Here is an 18427-nt window from a genome sequence, read left to right on the forward strand (position 1 = left end):
CTGAATTCAAACCTCAAATCCTCCACACATTGGCTTTGTGGCCCTTGGGCACTTAACTGACATATCTGAGCCTCAGTGTCCTAATATCATGTGCTGGAAAAATATTAATTTACTTTCCTACTTCCCCTTTGATTGGTATTCTGCTATTTTTCACCAGCGGGGAAGTCCTGGTTTATAAAATGTTAAATATAACTGTAGTTTTAATAAACAGCCACAGCCTTGAGCTCTCCAAAAACAAAAAACAAAAAACAAATCCTCCTTCCAGCATCCCCAGAACCCTTCTATAATCCAGCAATGAAGGGGTTAATATCTGGCACATTTGGGACCTCTAAGACCCCACAACTGGTATTCTTTCTGACTGGCTGAGGCCTAAGACAAAGTTCCCAAAAGCATTTGTATACTTGCTCCCCACCATAGGTTCTCCCAGGGATCCCCAAGAGCTAGGCATGCTCATCCACCTGCCAGAGTACGTCCTGCTCTGGCAGACGTGGGCTGGAGGATGCCTCTGGCAACACGGCTAACCTCTGCACGCCCATGCGGACTACAGAGACTCTGACTGCTCACCTCGGGATGTCATTTCCTAAAATCATCTCTGTGTGGCCACTTGTGGGAACTGAAGCCACCAGGAGCCAGGCTCTGAGAGAACCAGAGAAAGATGGGGACAGGAGGTGGTCAGGTCAGGAGATAGTAGGAGCCACACAGGCTCAGGCCAATGGCTAGAGGCTCCGACTCTCCAGCTGGCACTCCCAAGAGGGGAGAGTACTTTTTGGAGTCCTATTATTACCATGATTTTTCCCATTTCACAGATAAAGAAACAGATGAATGGAGAGGCTACTTAAAATCTAAGTGGCAGAGTCCAAATTGAAATGCAGGCAACTTGGTGATGGAGGGTGTGTGCTTACCCTTCATGCTGTGCCACCTCATTTGGCCTGAAGTATGGATTAAACTTAATTAAAAATGCCATTCCAGTAAATGACTTTCATGGCTTAGTTGATAGGAGAGAATTTGATCATATAAAAATCGTAGGCAATGTTATAAAATCTAGGAAAAAATTTTAATGTAATCGCTTGGTTCAGCAGAAACTGAAGAGATCTCAGGACCATGAACAATATTATTGATTTCAAAAGAAATTCTCTACTTTTAAGACTGCAAGTCACCTACTGACTATCAATTGAACAGAGAGGTGGGTAGAAGAATTGGATTTCATTCTCCGTGTCAAACCCCAGGGTGTCATTTAGAATGTGACAGTCATGCCAACAAAAGATCACACCAACAATGTCTACAAATCCACAAATGATCTGTAAACCATGACCATTTTAATGAACTATGTGCACTACAACTTCTATCACTTGGGAAGCAGTTTTTCAAGTTTAGTTCAGAGAATAAAAAGAATATATGTTTAATTTTTTATGTATATCTTGATTTATACATTAACTCCTACTACTGTAATGCTTCTTTAATATTTTTTAAAATACTACCCCTGAATTCACTTACAAAAGGGATGCTTCATAAGTGTGTATCAGAGCAAGCTAGCAAATTGATAGGAATCAGATATAGGATTCAAGCACCACAACTTCGCTCAAAACAGCCCTCTGAATCTGGTAGTCACACAGACCACTCCTTGTCTATGGCTAAAGCCAAGTACAGAGAATAAAGACATCCAGATCAATGTTAAGGAACTATAGCAGATGTAGTTTAGTTTGTTTTTAATGAGGGAGAGGTACTCTCAGCATCCCTCCTAGGGGAAATCAACGCTCCCTTACTGCCTGTGGTTCTGTCAGAATGCATCAGGATGCTTTCTGCAGCATAAATTAAGAAAGAGAAAAAAACAAACCTGACAATGAGCCTCACATCATAAAACAACAATAAGAATTGTGAGGCAACAATCTCAACAATAAGAAGCCAAAAGAGAAAGCAATTCAAGGATATCAAGGTCCCTTGTTCTTCAAAGAGCTAAGCAACCTTTTCCTGAAGCAATTCCACCCCCAGAGAACTTCCATTCCTATCTCATTGGCCAGAATTGAGCCACATACACCCTTCTAAGACAAATACTTATGTGGGGAAAGGAACTGTCTCCATGGTGCAGATGCTTCAAAATGGTCGGTACGTTCCAGAGCAGCCCTCATGCAGCTTCACTGACCCAAGTCAGAGAAGGCACCACTTGGGTTCAAGTTCCACATTCACTAGGAAAATTCATAAAGATAAACTATGGAGGAAAGGGAGTCATTTAACAGATTGATAGATAATTATTTCCCTTTCTATCAAAAGACAGCAAATACTGTCAAATAAAGCAATCACTCATCTTTCAACCCTGACTAAAATGTACACTAGCCTTTCAAAAAGAAAGCAAGAAAGCTCAATCCAAATTGAGAGCTAAATCTGCCATTCTTTTACTGGTATGTGAAACACCTGCTTGCCACCAAGTAACAATTGTATTACACCTTTGGAAGAAGCCAGATTACCAACGTAATCTATTCGGAGTAGACAGTTAGTGATACTTCTTGTATCTTTTGGAAATTTTTAAAGGCAAATTGTTTAAAATTCAGCTCACATGGCTTAAGCAACCCATTCAGAATTAGGTGGGTTTCCAATGAAGCTTGTTGATTCAGTAGCTCAGACATTATCACCAAGGACCCCAGGCATCTTGTCTTCTTTCTGCCTCTTACCTCTGCTACCCATGGAGTCGGCTTCATCATCAGACGCCATATGGTGAATATGCCCCATGCACACACAACAGCTCAAGTTTTATGCTTATGACAAAATGGCTGCCTTAGTTTCAGGGCCCGCATCCTTATCCTAAAGGATCTATGGAAAAGAAAATGTCAGTTCCAATAGCACTACCCAGGTCCTGGGATCTTTCGCTGTCCTAAAATAAGTCATTTGACTAAACCCAAATTAATAACTGCAACCAAGGGAGAGAATACGCAGGTTGGCATAGGTCAATCATAGCCTATCTTTTGAACTGTGTGTGGGATCAGTCCCACCCCCAAATCACATGGAAAGGGATATATTCAGAGTGTAATTACTGGGATAAGAGGAGAAGAAAGCAATGGTTATTTGAGTAACAAACAACAAATTCCCACTGCACCTGTCCTCCACACCTGAGTTCCTCTCTACATAAAGGAATGATTCCAGCGAGCCTCGTTTCCAGGGCTATTTCAGAGCTACATTTTACAAAACCACATGGTTCATTTAACTCATTCAGCTTAAAAGAAAAAAATCCATAAAACTATGGCATATTTTATTCAATAAGTGCCTCAAAATCAGAGTCACGGTACCTGTGGCATCCTCCTCAGTTGGCTCAGTTGCACGTTTTGTGGCTACAGCTCTCACTGATGAGATATCATGTCAAAGCGGTTTCTAGATTCGTGTTCACTGGGCTGTAACCATTGCTAATAGAGCTTGGAGATTAGTTGCTGGCATTAGACGCAAAGATGTGAGACAAAAGCCAGGCTAAGCAATGAGATGCCGGCCCAGATTGGCATGCGGATCATTTTCACTCAATTTCCCTCTGTTGATGGATCAAAGTACCCTGAGCACAGCAGTCAACCAGGAGAAAATTCCAAAACCTTCATCTGTCCATGCGATTCCCAGCTGCGGCCTGGAGACAAAGTAAGGGACACAGAGGGAATTCCCAGCTTCCAAAGAGGTATCAAGCAACAAGATGAAAAAATAAGCAAACCATGATTTGCAGCCCCAATAGGATGCTACTGTTGTAACATCCCACGTCCACGGCAATCAACGAGCAGCAGTTCGGTGTACTCAAAACACACCTGAGATTGGGGTTGGTAGACTTAAATTCGACAATTTACTTTGCTACTTGGGTAATTCACTTGATGTCTCTAAGACACAATTTCCTCCTCTGTAAAATGAGAGCGATATAATGAAGTAAATAACTTTTGAAATATTTCTGTAATGCACAATTACCCCCTCTTAACTGCTCCCCAATATATACAGGAGTCATTCTGTAAATGATTCCCTAGCAGTATTTTCTATAATGATTATCCATGATTGGACCAGGAATAAAATCTGGCCAATTCTGGGCCAACTACATTTCCCTCCCTGATAATATTTAGAACTGGGCCAAAAAGGGAACGGTTAAGTTCATTCAGAGTGGTGGGACCACCCATGCTATTAGCATCCAAAATCCACCGCTTGTACTTACCAGCAGAGAAAAACAATCTATGCAAAAAGATTAAAAAAGCAGACACACAAAGACACGCAAATCCCATAATCTTAAATCAATCCTCCTCAATCCCCTTTTCTTGTTTAAGACACTTAAATTGGTTTCTGTTACGTGCAAGCAAAGAATTTCCATGAACTCAGACTGTCTAACTCACTAGGTGGCTATGAAAATTAAAACGAGATAACAATGCTTTTTAAATAAAAAGTACTATAAAAACTGACAAGGACAATAAGTTTTATGACTAATAAAGACAACAGATCTGGACAAAACAAATGTATTGTGTTTTGTTTGTTTGTTTGTTTGTTTGTTTGTTTGTTTTTAATGAAAAACTAAATTATTCCGGAGAAAGGTATTTCTTGACATGAAAAAATATTTAAGATATATCATTAATCAGATGTTCGGGTTACCAAAATAGGAACTGTTTATACCAGAGATCAGCAAACCTTTTCTGTAAAGGGTCAGACAGTAAATATTTTTAGCTTTGTGGGCCATATAATCTGTCACAACTCAGCTACTGTATCAAGGAAGCAGCCACAGATAATATGGAAACAAATGGGTATGGTTGTGTTCCAATAAGACTTTATTCAGACAGCGAGGCAAATTTCATATAAAATTTACATGTCACAAAATAATATTCTTTTTATTTTTTCAACAATTAAAAAAAATTAAGTGTAAATATATTCTTAGCTGAGCCTGTACATACACACGAACACACACAACTTTGAAATTATTACTTCCAAATATTAGTAGAATTTATCTTAAGGTGGTACATTTCAAGGATACTTATTTTCTTCTTTTCGATTACCTATATTTCCTTTTTTTAGCATAGGCATATATTACTTATGAATTTATTTTTAATTTATTGTTGAAAAATGTGAAGTGTAGTCATGACATGGAGTTCAAAGGCAAAGAAGGAGGCAGAAAAATGGCAGAGCTGGAGTGCGTGGCTCCCCGGAGGCCCCCTGCAGCACTGGTGCTCTTCTTAGTAGCTGAGCTGGATGACAGTCTCCCTGTGGACAGTGACCACACCACTGGGACAAAGCAGGGAGTCCTGTCTGAAACGGCCTGCCCAGGTCAACAGCGCCACCTGACCGAGTACAGTAGCTTCGGCTGTTATGGCTTCCGGTGCCTGATGTTGTAATAAGAACCCCACAGCCTGAAATCCTAGTGTTTTCCGGAAGAAAAGAAACAAAAAGTAGTAAGCATAACTCCTTTTTGGATGCAGGTGATCAGTGAGTAGTTGGTTTTCCCTTGTAGAAGAGAGCTCCAGGGACCATCCATGCAAACCCGCACCAGGGCCCAAATGCCTCCAGGCGGCAACCCTTCCCAGTCCTCAGCCAGCCTCTGCCAGTACGAACACCCCGTGCAATGCAAGTCAGCATCTGCAGCTCACCTCCTATGTGCCAGGCATCATGCTAGGTGCTACTGACAAGAGGCCCCCTCCACCAACAGCTGCAGGTCATGTTCTCAATACCAGTACTGTGTTCAGGGTTTTTGGTTTCACATATCTAAAATAAAAATAGCAATAATAATAACTGTGCTGCGCTCCTGGCACCCACTGCCTCATGTTAAGTCTTTGCTTTATCTGTGATACATAATCACCGCAGATGAGATAATAGGCTCAGAAAGGCAAACTGACTTGCCCTAGATCGATCACCCGGCCGGAAACTGGCCAAGCCAGAATTCGATCACGGGTCTGACTCCAAAGAGACAAAGGATCCCTGCCCTGGGGCCTTACAACACAGGCTAATACTCGGAGCCCTTAGAAATGCAGAGCTTTGGGCCCCACCCCCAGACCTACTGACTCTGAATCTGCATTTGACACAATCCCTAGGTGAGTCCGGTGTCTAGTAAATTCATTATCCTAAGAAACTAATTAGTCCCTTTCAAAAGACAGGGAGGAAGGAAACAAGATGTATTAATTGCCTCTGGGCCATAAACTCTGCCCTTTCAATGATTCTTTTTCTTTTAATCACACGATGACCCTGATGTCATACCCACTATATAAACATACAGGTGAGGAACCTGAGGTTCAAGGAAGTTGAATAACTTGCCCAGTGAGGAGCTGGGCCAGGATCTGACCCCAAGGACCCCAACATCACTCTGCCCCTCTCGCTTTCCTGTCGGAGCTGAAGGGAGTCAGAGGGACCACACAGCTCAGTTAAACTTTGGGATTTGAATTACAAGCAATGTTGGAAAGGGGATAATTTCTGTATTATAAGCCTAAAGCTTATAATAAGCTACATTAGGGGACAATAGGTATAGAATCCTTAATTGTGTCCACCAGAAAGGAGATTTTTTTTTCACCTCTATGAAATTAGAATGTGTGATTTCCTTACGAGGTTTATCTAAATGGTGCTAAAATGGCAGCGTTTGGAATTATTCCTCACATCTAATAAAAGTGGAAACAGTCTCAGGGCAACTACGAAGCCCATCGTCAGCCCAGGAGAAACCGGAAAGCTCCGAATGAACACCAAGGAGTGCTGGATCTTTCCAGAACAAAGAAGAACCAAATGATCATTCAAATCAAGTCAGGAGAAAACAAAAAACAAAAAACACACAGGCATTACAGGATGGTTTATACCAAGTGATGTCCCTGATTCAAATGATAAGGGATAGCCCAAACTCCATGGAAGGAACAGAAAAAGCTGCCAGAGGCAAGTAGGAGACAGAGCCCAGGAGAGACAGGCTGTGTGTCACTCCCCCCACACGCCCTGCCTTCTCCTTTTGCCCATTTTGTTCAAGGCTGAAGTCCTTTCCCTTCAGCAGGCGTCTGGCAATAGTATATACTCAATAAATAGTTGGTAAATAAATAAGTGAATGATGATATCAATCAACGATCATTAAATGTATCAAATGTTGCTCTAGGGAACCTGAGGCGTTCTATAGGGGTGTCTCCAGAGAATTCTGGGGGTCGTGGGAGGTGGGGAGAACAGATCTACAAGTGTCTCACTCCACCTGTTCTCATCCAACTAGAAAGCCCTTGTTGTATATGTTAGGCTCCTACGTAAGATCTGACTTAAAGAAAGTCTCATGACTCAAAAGGAAAAAATAAAATACTGAAAATCCCTGATACAATAGAAAAAGATTAGTCAAGAAAGAAAAACATTCTAAGTCTCCTTATTAGCCTTGCGAGCTTGAGCAAGCTGCTTAACTTCTCTGAGCCCCAGTTTCGTCACTTATAAAATAGTTTGTTGAGTTTTGTTAAATTATTTCTAAGGTCCCTTCCAGCTGTAAGGTAATTTTATTTCACCATTTTAATTACCATCCAATTTTATTTTTTTCTTTCTTCTTTGTATTTTTTCTGACTTGTTCTAATTTCTTTATGACAAGCGTGTACTTTTTGTAGGAAAAACAAGGTTTACTTTCAAAGACATATAAATTAAATTAAACTTAAAAAAGTCCCTCCCAAGTATTCCCTGCATTTGCATTGCTTTTAACAAAAGCTAGAAGAGATGTTTTCTGCTTTCTCGCCTGGGGAGAACAGAATTTAAAGTCATGCTGTAGGGAGAGCTGGAGCCTTCAAAAGCAAGTAATGCTTAATCTGTTCTATTTCTGAAGCACAAAATAAAACCAAACAAAAAAGAAAAATAAGCTACCGCTTCGTCAGTGCCAAGTTTCCTCATGCATAAATAGAGATCCATCCAGTAAAACAGCTTTCTCAGTCGGGTGGGACAAATCCTTGTGTGCTTTTGTGGAAAATTCCCCCAGCAAACTGGCATCAAGGACACTGTCTACAGCTGCCTCCACGTCTGGCTAGAAAACTGCGCAAAGGTTGTGAGATGCCATGAGCTGTGCAGGGGCAAGTGCCTAAGTGGGAAATCTGCTCTACCCTTACCCCCTGGAATAAACATGGCGCACATCCTGAGTTGACTGCAAGACCATCCTGAGCAAAACTAGTGTAGGAGAGGTTTGATTTTAGACCTCCAGTCTCCTTCTTTGTGTGTCTCTTCCTGGCCCACGAATGCCCTCACCTTCATCCACTGTGAATCTTAGCAGTGCTTGGTTTAGCTTCCTCATGGACCTGGGATTAGTCCTCTCTCCATCTCTTTCCTCATCAATATCTCACTCAGGAAGGGATCCTAGCCACAATCGTCCCAAAATATAAATAATGATGTGGCTTCCTACAATACCTCTCCCAGGTAATTATAATTTAATGAGAAGCAAGGAATAATTTTCTACTTGTGGAACTTCTGATTTTGGTGAGATTGGTGGGAGGCATCGGGACCAGGGAGAGCATCTGCATCCATCTGTATTCAGACATCAGAAGTCCCACGCTCTGAAAGTACGAGACTGGGCCTCTTTCTTTTCTTTGTCTACACGCTCCCTCTAGGTGAGCCCACCCAATCCCATAGTTTTAAATACCCCGGCTGCACTGGAGGAATTCCATATCTCTCCTGGAAACCTATGCTTGTATAATTGAGTCCTTTTTTGTCGTTTTTATTTGAATAGCTAATAAAAATTTTTACTTTAATACGATGAAAACAGAACGTTTTTATTCCTCAGAAAGTCTTCAGTCTTCTTCAGCATACAAAGCATCACCACCTACCTGCCTGATTACTCAAGACAAAAATTGAGGCCTTTTCTTTGGCTCTTATTTCCTTTAGGTCCCACAATCAATTCAATGGCAGATCTAGGTAACTATCTTCAAAAGAATCAACAACCATTTTTCTCCTTCTCCACTGCTCCTACCCTAACCTGAGCCACTATCATCTCCTGCCTGGACCATTGTTATATCCCCCAACTGATCTCCCTAATTCCAATCTCTCTAAAATCCATTTCCCACAGAACAGCCAGTTGGATGGTTTTTAAAACATAGATCCAATCAAGTCACTCTTCTACTTAAAATGATCCCATTTAGAATAAAACCTAAACTTCCTGCCCTACCTTACAAAGCCCCACACGATCTGATACCTGCCTTCTTCTCTGACCTCACTTCAGCCACCACTATCCATCCACACACAGGCCTTTTTTTGTACTTTACACCCACTAATCTGGTCTCTACTTTAGAGGCTTCATGTGTGCTGTTTGCTTTCCTGCCATGTTCCTCCCAGGATCTCCCCAAGGATGACTTCAACACTTAGGTCTCAAACTGTTACCTCTGCAGAGAAGTCTTTTTTGACCACTAATCTAAAAAGTAGACATGTCATCACATTTTGTATTTTAATCATCTGCATAGCACTTATCATTGATATTTTCTTGTTTCTTTATGTTGGCCTAAGTCTAAGACTTGGGTTATAATGCAAAATCCAACAACTTCCTCATTGTTCACCAAAGTTTACCATCATCTATCCAGTGCCTAGAACAGTGCCTAGCCCAGAGTAGAGTGGGCTCTCGGTAAATATCTATTGAGTGGATAAGTGGTGAATAACCAAGGATATAAAGCAAAGATGTTTACAATGAAGGGAGAGAAAACCATGAGGAAGCCTTCATATCATGATGGAAAAGTCATGTCTAGCTACCTTGGTCTTGACTCATCCCAGTGACGGCCAGATCATTTTGGGTGGGGGCCCCAGTTTGAGTGCTTTCGGGATCCTCTTTTTCGTGTTCAAGGGCAAGTCAAGATTTCTTCTTCCTTCTCTACATTTCTTTTTAATTTTATACTTAGATAACATTAAAGACGTTTTGAAAACATGAAAAGGCAATCCACAATATCATATCATAGCAAAGCAACTCTTTTCATATATACATATTTCCTTTGAATTTTTATTTATAAGTAGATATAGTCTTCACAAAATTGCAACCAAAGAATACACACTATTTTACTGGGTTGCTTTTTATACTTACTATTATATCATAAACATTTGCTATGCTACTGCAGATCTGAATATTTTTGTAAGATTAATAGTAGCTAGCACATACCGAGAGTTTGCTATTTGCCAAGCATTATTCAAAGCACTGGTGTTACTTGTTTTATCTGCACAATAACATTTTAAGGTGGGTACTATTATTATTTCCATTTTGTAGTTTCCCCTGCTAGACAAGGCACTCACATTTGCACACTATATATGTATCAATAACTTTCAGTATGAAATTGTCGAGAATATTAACTGGCTACAACTCATATATATATCAATAGCGGAATGCTTGAGTAAACTATAACGTATTTACTCTGTGTATACTGCCATTAAGAATAGTTACACAGAAATACGTATGTCGATATAGAACTATTAAGAGAAAAAAGAATCAGAATAAAATATATATTATGATCCCATTAATACTTATTTTAAAAAGTCATGTTCAGCTAACTAAAACAACATCATATATCGTTTGATTTCATTTACAGGAAATATCTGAACTACACAAATCCACAATGACAAAAACTATAATAGTGGTTGCCAGAAGATGGGGAGAGGAGAAAACGAGAGTGACTGCTGACAGGTATGGAATTTCTCTGGAGAGCAATAAAAATGTTCTGTAGTAGAGAGTGGTAATGGTTGCATAACTGTGAATATACTAAAGATCACTGAATTGTATACTTTAAAATGGCGAATTTTATGGTATATGAATTGTAGTTCAATGAAGAATATATTTTAAAAGTAACTGAAGAAAAAAGTTGTGTTATATATACATATGTATAAAGAAAAGGGATAAAAAGATGCCCAAAAAAACATTCATAGTGGTAGAAGAAATGAAGATGCATATATGAAATAGATTAAAAAAAGTTTTTTCCTAATTCTACAACATTTGAATTATATGAATTGAATAATTTATAATTAGAATGTTTTGACTTACTACTTATTTAATTTAAAATAATAAATTATGTAATAAAAATAATGACCAAATTTTTAAAATTCATATCAGGTAAGTAAAACAGACATTAATGTCTGATTTTTCTTAACTCACCATGGTATTTAGATCAACAGATATTACACAAATGAGAGGATTTCAGGATATTGTGTCTCTTCCTTAGTTCATTTGGTCTTCAAAGGTTGAATATTTTCTACTCTGTGGTACAAAGAAAGACGTTTTTGGATTCATAATGGGTTTAACATAATAATACTATAATTAATATGTATATGTATATGTACTGCCAACTCCCAAATAATTACATAGTAAGAGTAAGCATAACTGAAGTTCACAGAGAGCAAAGAACAAATCTAACACTATTTTCTTTTATTTCATCCAAGAGTGTAAAACCAAATGCAATAGTGAGAAAGTGGAGGCATTATTTATAAATTAAATATGATCATCATTTAGAAAAATCAACATAATCTAGAGACAAACAGAAAAAGTAAGAGAGCTTAGCAATGTTGCTGATACAGGATTGACCTACAAAAATCAATAGTATTTCTCAACATCAGCAATAACCAATTAGAAAACATGATAAACAATAAGATAAGCAAGAAAAATATAAAATTTAGGAATTAAGCTAAGCAATAAAACTCAATGCCTCTCTAGAAAATAATTTTAAAATCTAATAAAGGACATCAAAGATCATCCGAATAAATGGAAATTACAATAATTTTTAAATGTAAATTTTTCCATCACTAATCTATAAATTCTCAATTTAATTTCAACTTGAACACCTTTAATAAATTCATCATATTTACTCTAAAATTTACATGAAAGACTAAAGGTTGATGCAAAGCTAAATCAACTTTAAAACACAGAACTAAAAAACCGGCCATCAGATAATAAGGCACACTATAAAGCCATATTAGAAAAAATAGACCAATAGAACAGAATAAATATCTTAGAAACACAGTCAGGTGAATATAAATACTTCATTCATATATGACAAAATGCAAATAAATAAGAAAATATTTTTTGTTTGGGGGGAAAACTCGATCGCTACACAAAAATAAAACTAAATTCTTTCCTAAAAACTACATAAAAAAAGAAGACAAGATAAATTTAGATATAAAGGTAACAGAACTAGAAAGTTAAACGAAGAAAATATCTTGGACTTCATTAAAAAATAATTAAAGTATATGGGGGTGAGGAAGGTGATTGGTTTACATCACATTTAAAGATGTTTGCTTCTCGGTTAGCTGAAGATAATGGTGTCATCTAAATCAGAATCACTCCACAACTTTTCCAAACTAACTATATAGATTAAGCACAAGAACATATAAAACCAGAAAAAACTCATCCCTTCAGCCTAACTAGAAGATAAAAGGACAGTAGATCCCACTGCAAGCATGTATGGAGAGTAAGAAAAGTCCAGGGCCATTTTTTTTTTTTTTTGCTAATTGTCACTTTCCCAGTTAGGCTCCTAACCTCTCAGAGAAACTGGGAGAGAGAGGCACTATCTCCTTTCATGATTACATTTCAAAGGGAAGACTTCCAGATTCTTGAGAAAGATTTCTGGGTTGTAGAACATTTACAACACAATTGCAAGTTTTCTAAAGTAAATGCTCTAAGAAAAAGGTAGATCATGGGCCTACGATCAGGAAGAAACTTGTCTAAAGTTTAGTCAGGGTGAGGAGAATGTTAGGGCAGCCTTAGCCAACACCCACCCTAACTCCGCTTCTTAAGATGGATGCATAGGTAGGTAGGTAGGTGGGTGGGTGGATGGATGGATGGATGGACGGACCGACGGACGGACGGATGGACGCATAGACGGATGGACAGACAGACAGACAGATGGATGGACAGGTGGATGGATAAATGAATGGAGCACAGAGACTCACTAGCTAAATAACCTTAGACATGACACTGAACCATTCTTAGCCTCAGTGTTTTTCAGAAAATGCAGCCATCATACAGCCGGTCATTTCTCTTTTCCTTGACTCACTTCATTCTTTCCATCCCTCACTCCTATTGAAGTTACACTATGAGAAATGTCAAATTTAGCAAAGAAAAGAGTTTGTGTCCATTCTGTAGAATCTAAATAACTGAGCCTCCTTCTCTTTAAAAAAAAAAAAAAAAATGGCAAAAGCCATTGGGTCTCCCTTTCCCCTCTCAGCAGAGACCAGAATAGAGAACTCCATACCTGATTTCAGGAGGGAACCAGAGCCCTGAGGGGTAGCAAGGAGAAGGAGATCAAAGAGAGTAGAAGCCTCTGAAGGACCTCCTGAGATAGACTGACAGGTGTCTCAATGAGGAAAAGTGAAAGCCTATTGTACATCACCTTCTGTTATTTTTTGACCTGCGGGCCTGTGTGGACATTCCATGTACAACCACTGGTTACAATAATAACTCTATCACTAAACGCAACTGTAAATCAACAGGTTTTCAAATCATAAAGCGTTTTATACAAGTGGGAGTGATTATAATTATGACCTTAAGGATCACAGCATGTGTCAGTGTGGAATTCCTTCAGAGGGCAATGGGGTAAGTGCATATTTGTAGTCCTTTAACTTGCTGGATCTAGAACCATTACTGACAGTTTCACATCCGGAATCTGGATCTTTTCTCTCAACTGCTCTATCAAGGACTCTAACATGGTTTTGAGGGATGAGTTCTTGCACACAGCACAAAGGTGTGCTAGTTAGAGAAAATGTTTCCAACTAGAACAAGCCTGAGTTAGAGCTGAGAGAGTTCTTACAGATCCCTTCGAGAAGTGCATCTAACAGAACTTGCTGCAATAGTGGATATGTGCTCTCTCTGGCTATGCTATACGGTGGCTGCCACTGGCTACGTATGGCTATTGAGAACTTGAAATGTGCCTGGTGTGACTGAGAAACCTAATTTTCAGTTTTATATAACCTTAACTTAAAGTTGAATTTAAAAATTTGAATTTAAACACTCACATGAGGCTAGAGGATGCTGTATTGGATAGTGCAGATTAATGAAAAGCTTCTTGATCTTGGACCCAAAGACCTCCTAGTATCCAAGGACAGCCTTCAGAAGATGCATAAGTTCACCTAAAATTGTGTGTGAGGTATCGAATATGCAAAACAATACTATTTTTCTTCTAATAATACATAGCTATCCAAGAATAAGTATTAAATAAATTAGGGCGGGAATAAAAAGGAGAATGAGAAATGAAGGTGAAAATAAAATACAATTTAAAACAATAAAGTAAAAATAAGAGGGTGGCTCTGCACAGACTAAAAATAATAGCAGGCCAAGAACTAAAGAGTATAGTAACTCAACTCTTTGTACCCAAGGTACAAAAAAGAAAGAAAAAAAATGGTTGTATGGGTGTTGTTCGAGGTCAGATTTAGCCTTCATCTAATGCTCAGAAGCCCAGGATTCCCACCAGAATGGCAAGAATCTCTGAACTCAAGGAGAATAACCTCAGAGCAGAAGGGATGGGAATGAGGTGTGGGTTGGTTAAATAATAGACAACCTTTTATCAGACACAATTGGGTCTGGCAGTTGGCTGGTTAACAAAGAAAGTGAGAAATTTTATCTTAAAGTGGGAAAACATAAAAAATAGTACTCAAACACTTAAAATATTTTATTTCAATTTATATATAAAAATACATGTATTTGCCTTTGCCAGGCTTCTGATGTGGAGCCAAGGACTCTTCTTTGTGGAATTTCTCTGTGAATTAACTAGGTTTCTGCATCATATTTCTTCCATAAATCAAAACCATAATGCATTTTCTAACTTCCAGTGTTTCTCTAAATGGAGCAAGAACACAGAAATACTTCTGAAGCAATATAGATGCAGAGTCCTTCTTGATTTTCACAATTTTCCCAAAATTTTATAATTGTCTCACCCACATTTAATTCAAAAGTAGTATTCTTTTTTTCAGTTTAACTTATGAGTCCTTCCTAAGAAAGTAGGTTTCATAAAAACTCCTCTCTCTCTCTTCTCTCAAATGTCAATAGTTGTGGTAGGTCCTCCAAAGATGTCCATGCTCTAATCCTCAGAACCTGAATATGTTCCTTTACCTGGCAAAAGAGACACTGAAGATGTGATTAAACTAAGGAATTTGAGACGGGGAGATTATGCTGGATTATCCGGTGGACCCAGTGTCATCACGAGGGACCTTGTGAAAGAGACGTAGAGAGTCAAAGAGTAATTTGAAAATACTACACTGGTAACTCTGAAAATGGAGAAAGAAGCCAGCCACAGTCTAGAAATGCAGATGGCTTTTAGAAGGTGGAAAAGCCAGGGGAACAGATTCTCCCTTTGAGCCTTAGGAAAAGATGTAGCTCTGCTGGCACTTTGATTTTAGTCCAATGAAACTGATTTCAAACTGACCTCCAGTAAGATAATAAATTTGTATTGTTTTAAGACACTAGGTCTGTAGTTACTTGCTAAATCAGCAATAGGAAACTAATACATCAGTTCACATAATAGCCAATTAAATTAAATAATTATAAATGCCAGGAGCATAAACTGATTTGGGAATAAATGCAAGTACCCCTTGCAAAAGATGTAATTCAACTTTTGAGACCAGAAGTCTACAAGAGAATGAGTGAGGAACACTAGTAGTGATTATTCAGTAAGCTGTGGACATCAACCAGCATGTTTTATGAGAAAATGGATAGCATTCAGTAATCCAGCCAACCAACCTCTTAATCCAGAAAGAGAGCAGCTATTTTAGTGGCTAACTTATTTTCAAAGGTGACTGTATTCCAGGCACCGTGCTAATCATTTTATGACAATTCTGTAAAAAGATAACTGTTTTTAATTATATTTCACCAATGAGGAAACTTAAATTCAGAGAAACTTAAATAACTTGTCTCAGACCATGGAGCTAGTAAATGGCAGACATTCTAGCCAACACTTGCTCTGTGAGCCATCTGATTTGAAAGCATAGGGTCTAAAGGTCCCTTTCAAATCCGACTCTATTCTTCCTAGATGCTAACCCAAACACCTCATTTTACAAATGGAAAAACTACAATTAGTCTAACCAATTCTAGCTCTACCACCATAGTAGTCGAGATCACAGCAAGAAACAGAATAAGCAAACAGGATAATTTAAAAGGAACTGAATAAAGAACTTTTCACAAGATATATTTTTACACACACTCAGAAATACATCAAGTGAGTCAAAACGGCATGGACCTCACTTCTTGGAAAGAGGGCAAATAAGATCACATGACAACGATGTGACATGGTGTACGTAATAGCTTGTGATCAGGAAATATAAATCAAGGGATATCCAGATGTATCTAGTATTATATGGCATTACTATAAAATTTCATTTGAGGTCTGATAAATATGGGGCCACACCATGATTCTCATTCAGCCACTTACTAGCTGTGTGCTCTGGACAAGTGACTTTCCACTGTGAGCCTCTGATCCCTTATCTGTGTGTCACCTCTTCCACCTTCAGAGGGTTACTTTAGAGATTAAATAATATATATGGAAGTACTTAGTAAATAAACTAAAACACCCTCTACAGATATGAGAGATTGCAATTACCTGTGAAGTATGCGAAGTAGATGATCAGCTTGACCGACCATGTCATAAGACAAAGAGTCTTATCAGGGCTCCCTCAGAAGTGAGTAGAATTTTAACTCATAGGAAATATGTTGGCTTTTGTTTAAAACTTTGCTGATGTTACCGGCTTGTCACCAGGGACCACTCATTGTTGTCGCTGACATCTGGGAAATGCAAATCCGGTATCATTTTAAAATAAAACAAGATGACAAATTAAAGTCCAGGCAGGTCCCTTTGCAATTACAACCTAACACTGCAACTGGTTCTTGTTAAAACGGTTTCATTACATCTAACCATTCAATTCCTTCGTGCCATGTACAGTATTTAACTGTTGCTATACCATGAGGCCGCGCGTTTATTATAAAAAAAGAAAATGCCAAAAATCACAAGAACTTCAGCCTTTATTTATTTATTTCTTTATTTTTTTTAATAAAAAGGTTTACTTGGGTTTTTTGAAGTATAAACAATATGGTGATGAGTGGGCTGCCCAGAACTGTGTTTGGAGAAACACGTTTTTGTTCGACTGTGTGAACTGGGGAGGCAAAATAGATGCTCGGTGAATTATGAAAAAGATTGTCTTAATTTTACATCTCTCATACTCCCGAGCAAAATATTTGAACAGCCCTACAACTATTAAAGAAACGACATTTGTAATTAAAAATATCCTCCAAATAGAAGTTCGGGCCTTGATGGTTTCATTGGAAAATTCTACCAAACATTTAAAGAATTAGTACCAATTCAACACGATCTCTTCCAGAGACTGCTGAGTGTTTATTGTGTGCCAGGCACTGTTCCAAGTTTTTACATGAACTCTCATCCTTTCAAAAAATAGGCCCTATTATTACTCCCATATTATTATTACTCCCTCCCATGTGAGAAAATAGAGCACAGAGAGGTTATGCTTGGGCACAGCATAACCAGGATTCCAGTTTAGGCTTCTGGGCTATATTTGAATCACATCAGATACTCAGATTTTTTTATATTTTAATCTTACTCTAATGTTCATTTCATTGTCAAATTTCACTTTAGTGAAGGGAAATTCAGATCTAACCAAGATATGCTATTTCAACAATGAAGTTGGGGTACTCAATAGAAATTGCCATAGTTGGCATTCTCAATAGAGAATATGTGTTCAAAGAGTTGGAGTACAAATTAGTAGTTGATAGATGGTCACGTGGACAGGGAGCATGGCCTAGGGAATGCAGTCAGCAGTAAGGTAATGGCTAGGTGGAGACAGAGGAGAGAAAGAGCAACTAGGGGGATCATTTTATAAACTATATAAATTTCTAACCAATGTACTATATACTTGAAACTAATAATAAAATAAAATATTTTAAAAAGTTGGAACAGCGCCTGGTGCACAGTAACACTCAGCAACCTCTAGAAGAGATTATGTTGAATTGGTATTAATTCTTTAAACGTTTGGTAGAATTTTCCAATGAAACCGTCTAGGCCTGAACTTCTATTTGGAGATTTTTAATTACCAATGTAATTTCTTTAATAGTTGTAGCGCTGTTTAAATATCTTGCTCAGAAGTATGAGCGATGTAAATAAAAATAAAGGTTATTTTTGCTGGCACCTGCCGTCCACTTTCCACCTAGATGACAGTTGAAATATACCTGAGGGAATAAAACAGAAAAGAGATTCATTAACCGAAAAAGGTTAAGAGTCTGACTATAGCAGAACCAACCATAGTACTATAATTACAAGAATCAGGAAGCAAAACATAGCTTCATTAATTTTTTCCAGGTGTTTGTTATTTTACTTCACTACAATTAATTATACCCCTTCTCAATGATTTTTACAAACACCCAGGATTCAACACTGTAGAGAAACCTGTAGTATATAGGTATATCTGAACTGTCTACATAAAGAAAAACAGTATGTTAAAAACATTATATTGACAAAAGAATTTTACTGACTACTGTTTTCTCTGAATGAAAGAGGTT

General features: G+C 38.2%; 2 long non-coding RNA genes across 2 annotated transcripts; both read right to left on the reverse strand.

Moving 5' to 3' along the window:
- Positions 1 to 1618: 1618 nt before the first annotated feature.
- On the reverse strand, positions 1619 to 3568 carry LOC120581492 (uncharacterized). The gene is made up of 3 exons (XR_005647292.1): positions 3279 to 3568; positions 2667 to 2805; positions 1619 to 2183 (listed from the first exon to the last, which is right to left on the reverse strand). It is a non-coding gene; the product is annotated as an uncharacterized LOC120581492 (long non-coding RNA).
- A 10954-nt stretch (positions 3569 to 14522) lies between these two features.
- Positions 14523 to 17339, reverse strand: LOC120581493 (uncharacterized). The gene is made up of 2 exons (XR_005647293.1): positions 16461 to 17339; positions 14523 to 14977 (listed from the first exon to the last, which is right to left on the reverse strand). It is a non-coding gene; the product is annotated as an uncharacterized LOC120581493 (long non-coding RNA).
- Between the last annotated feature and the right edge of the window lie 1088 nt (positions 17340 to 18427).

This window comes from Pteropus medius, unplaced genomic scaffold (genome assembly GCF_902729225.1).
Source record: "Pteropus medius unplaced genomic scaffold, Ma_sr-lr_union100, whole genome shotgun sequence".
NCBI classification, from domain to species: domain Eukaryota; kingdom Metazoa; phylum Chordata; class Mammalia; order Chiroptera; family Pteropodidae; genus Pteropus; species Pteropus medius.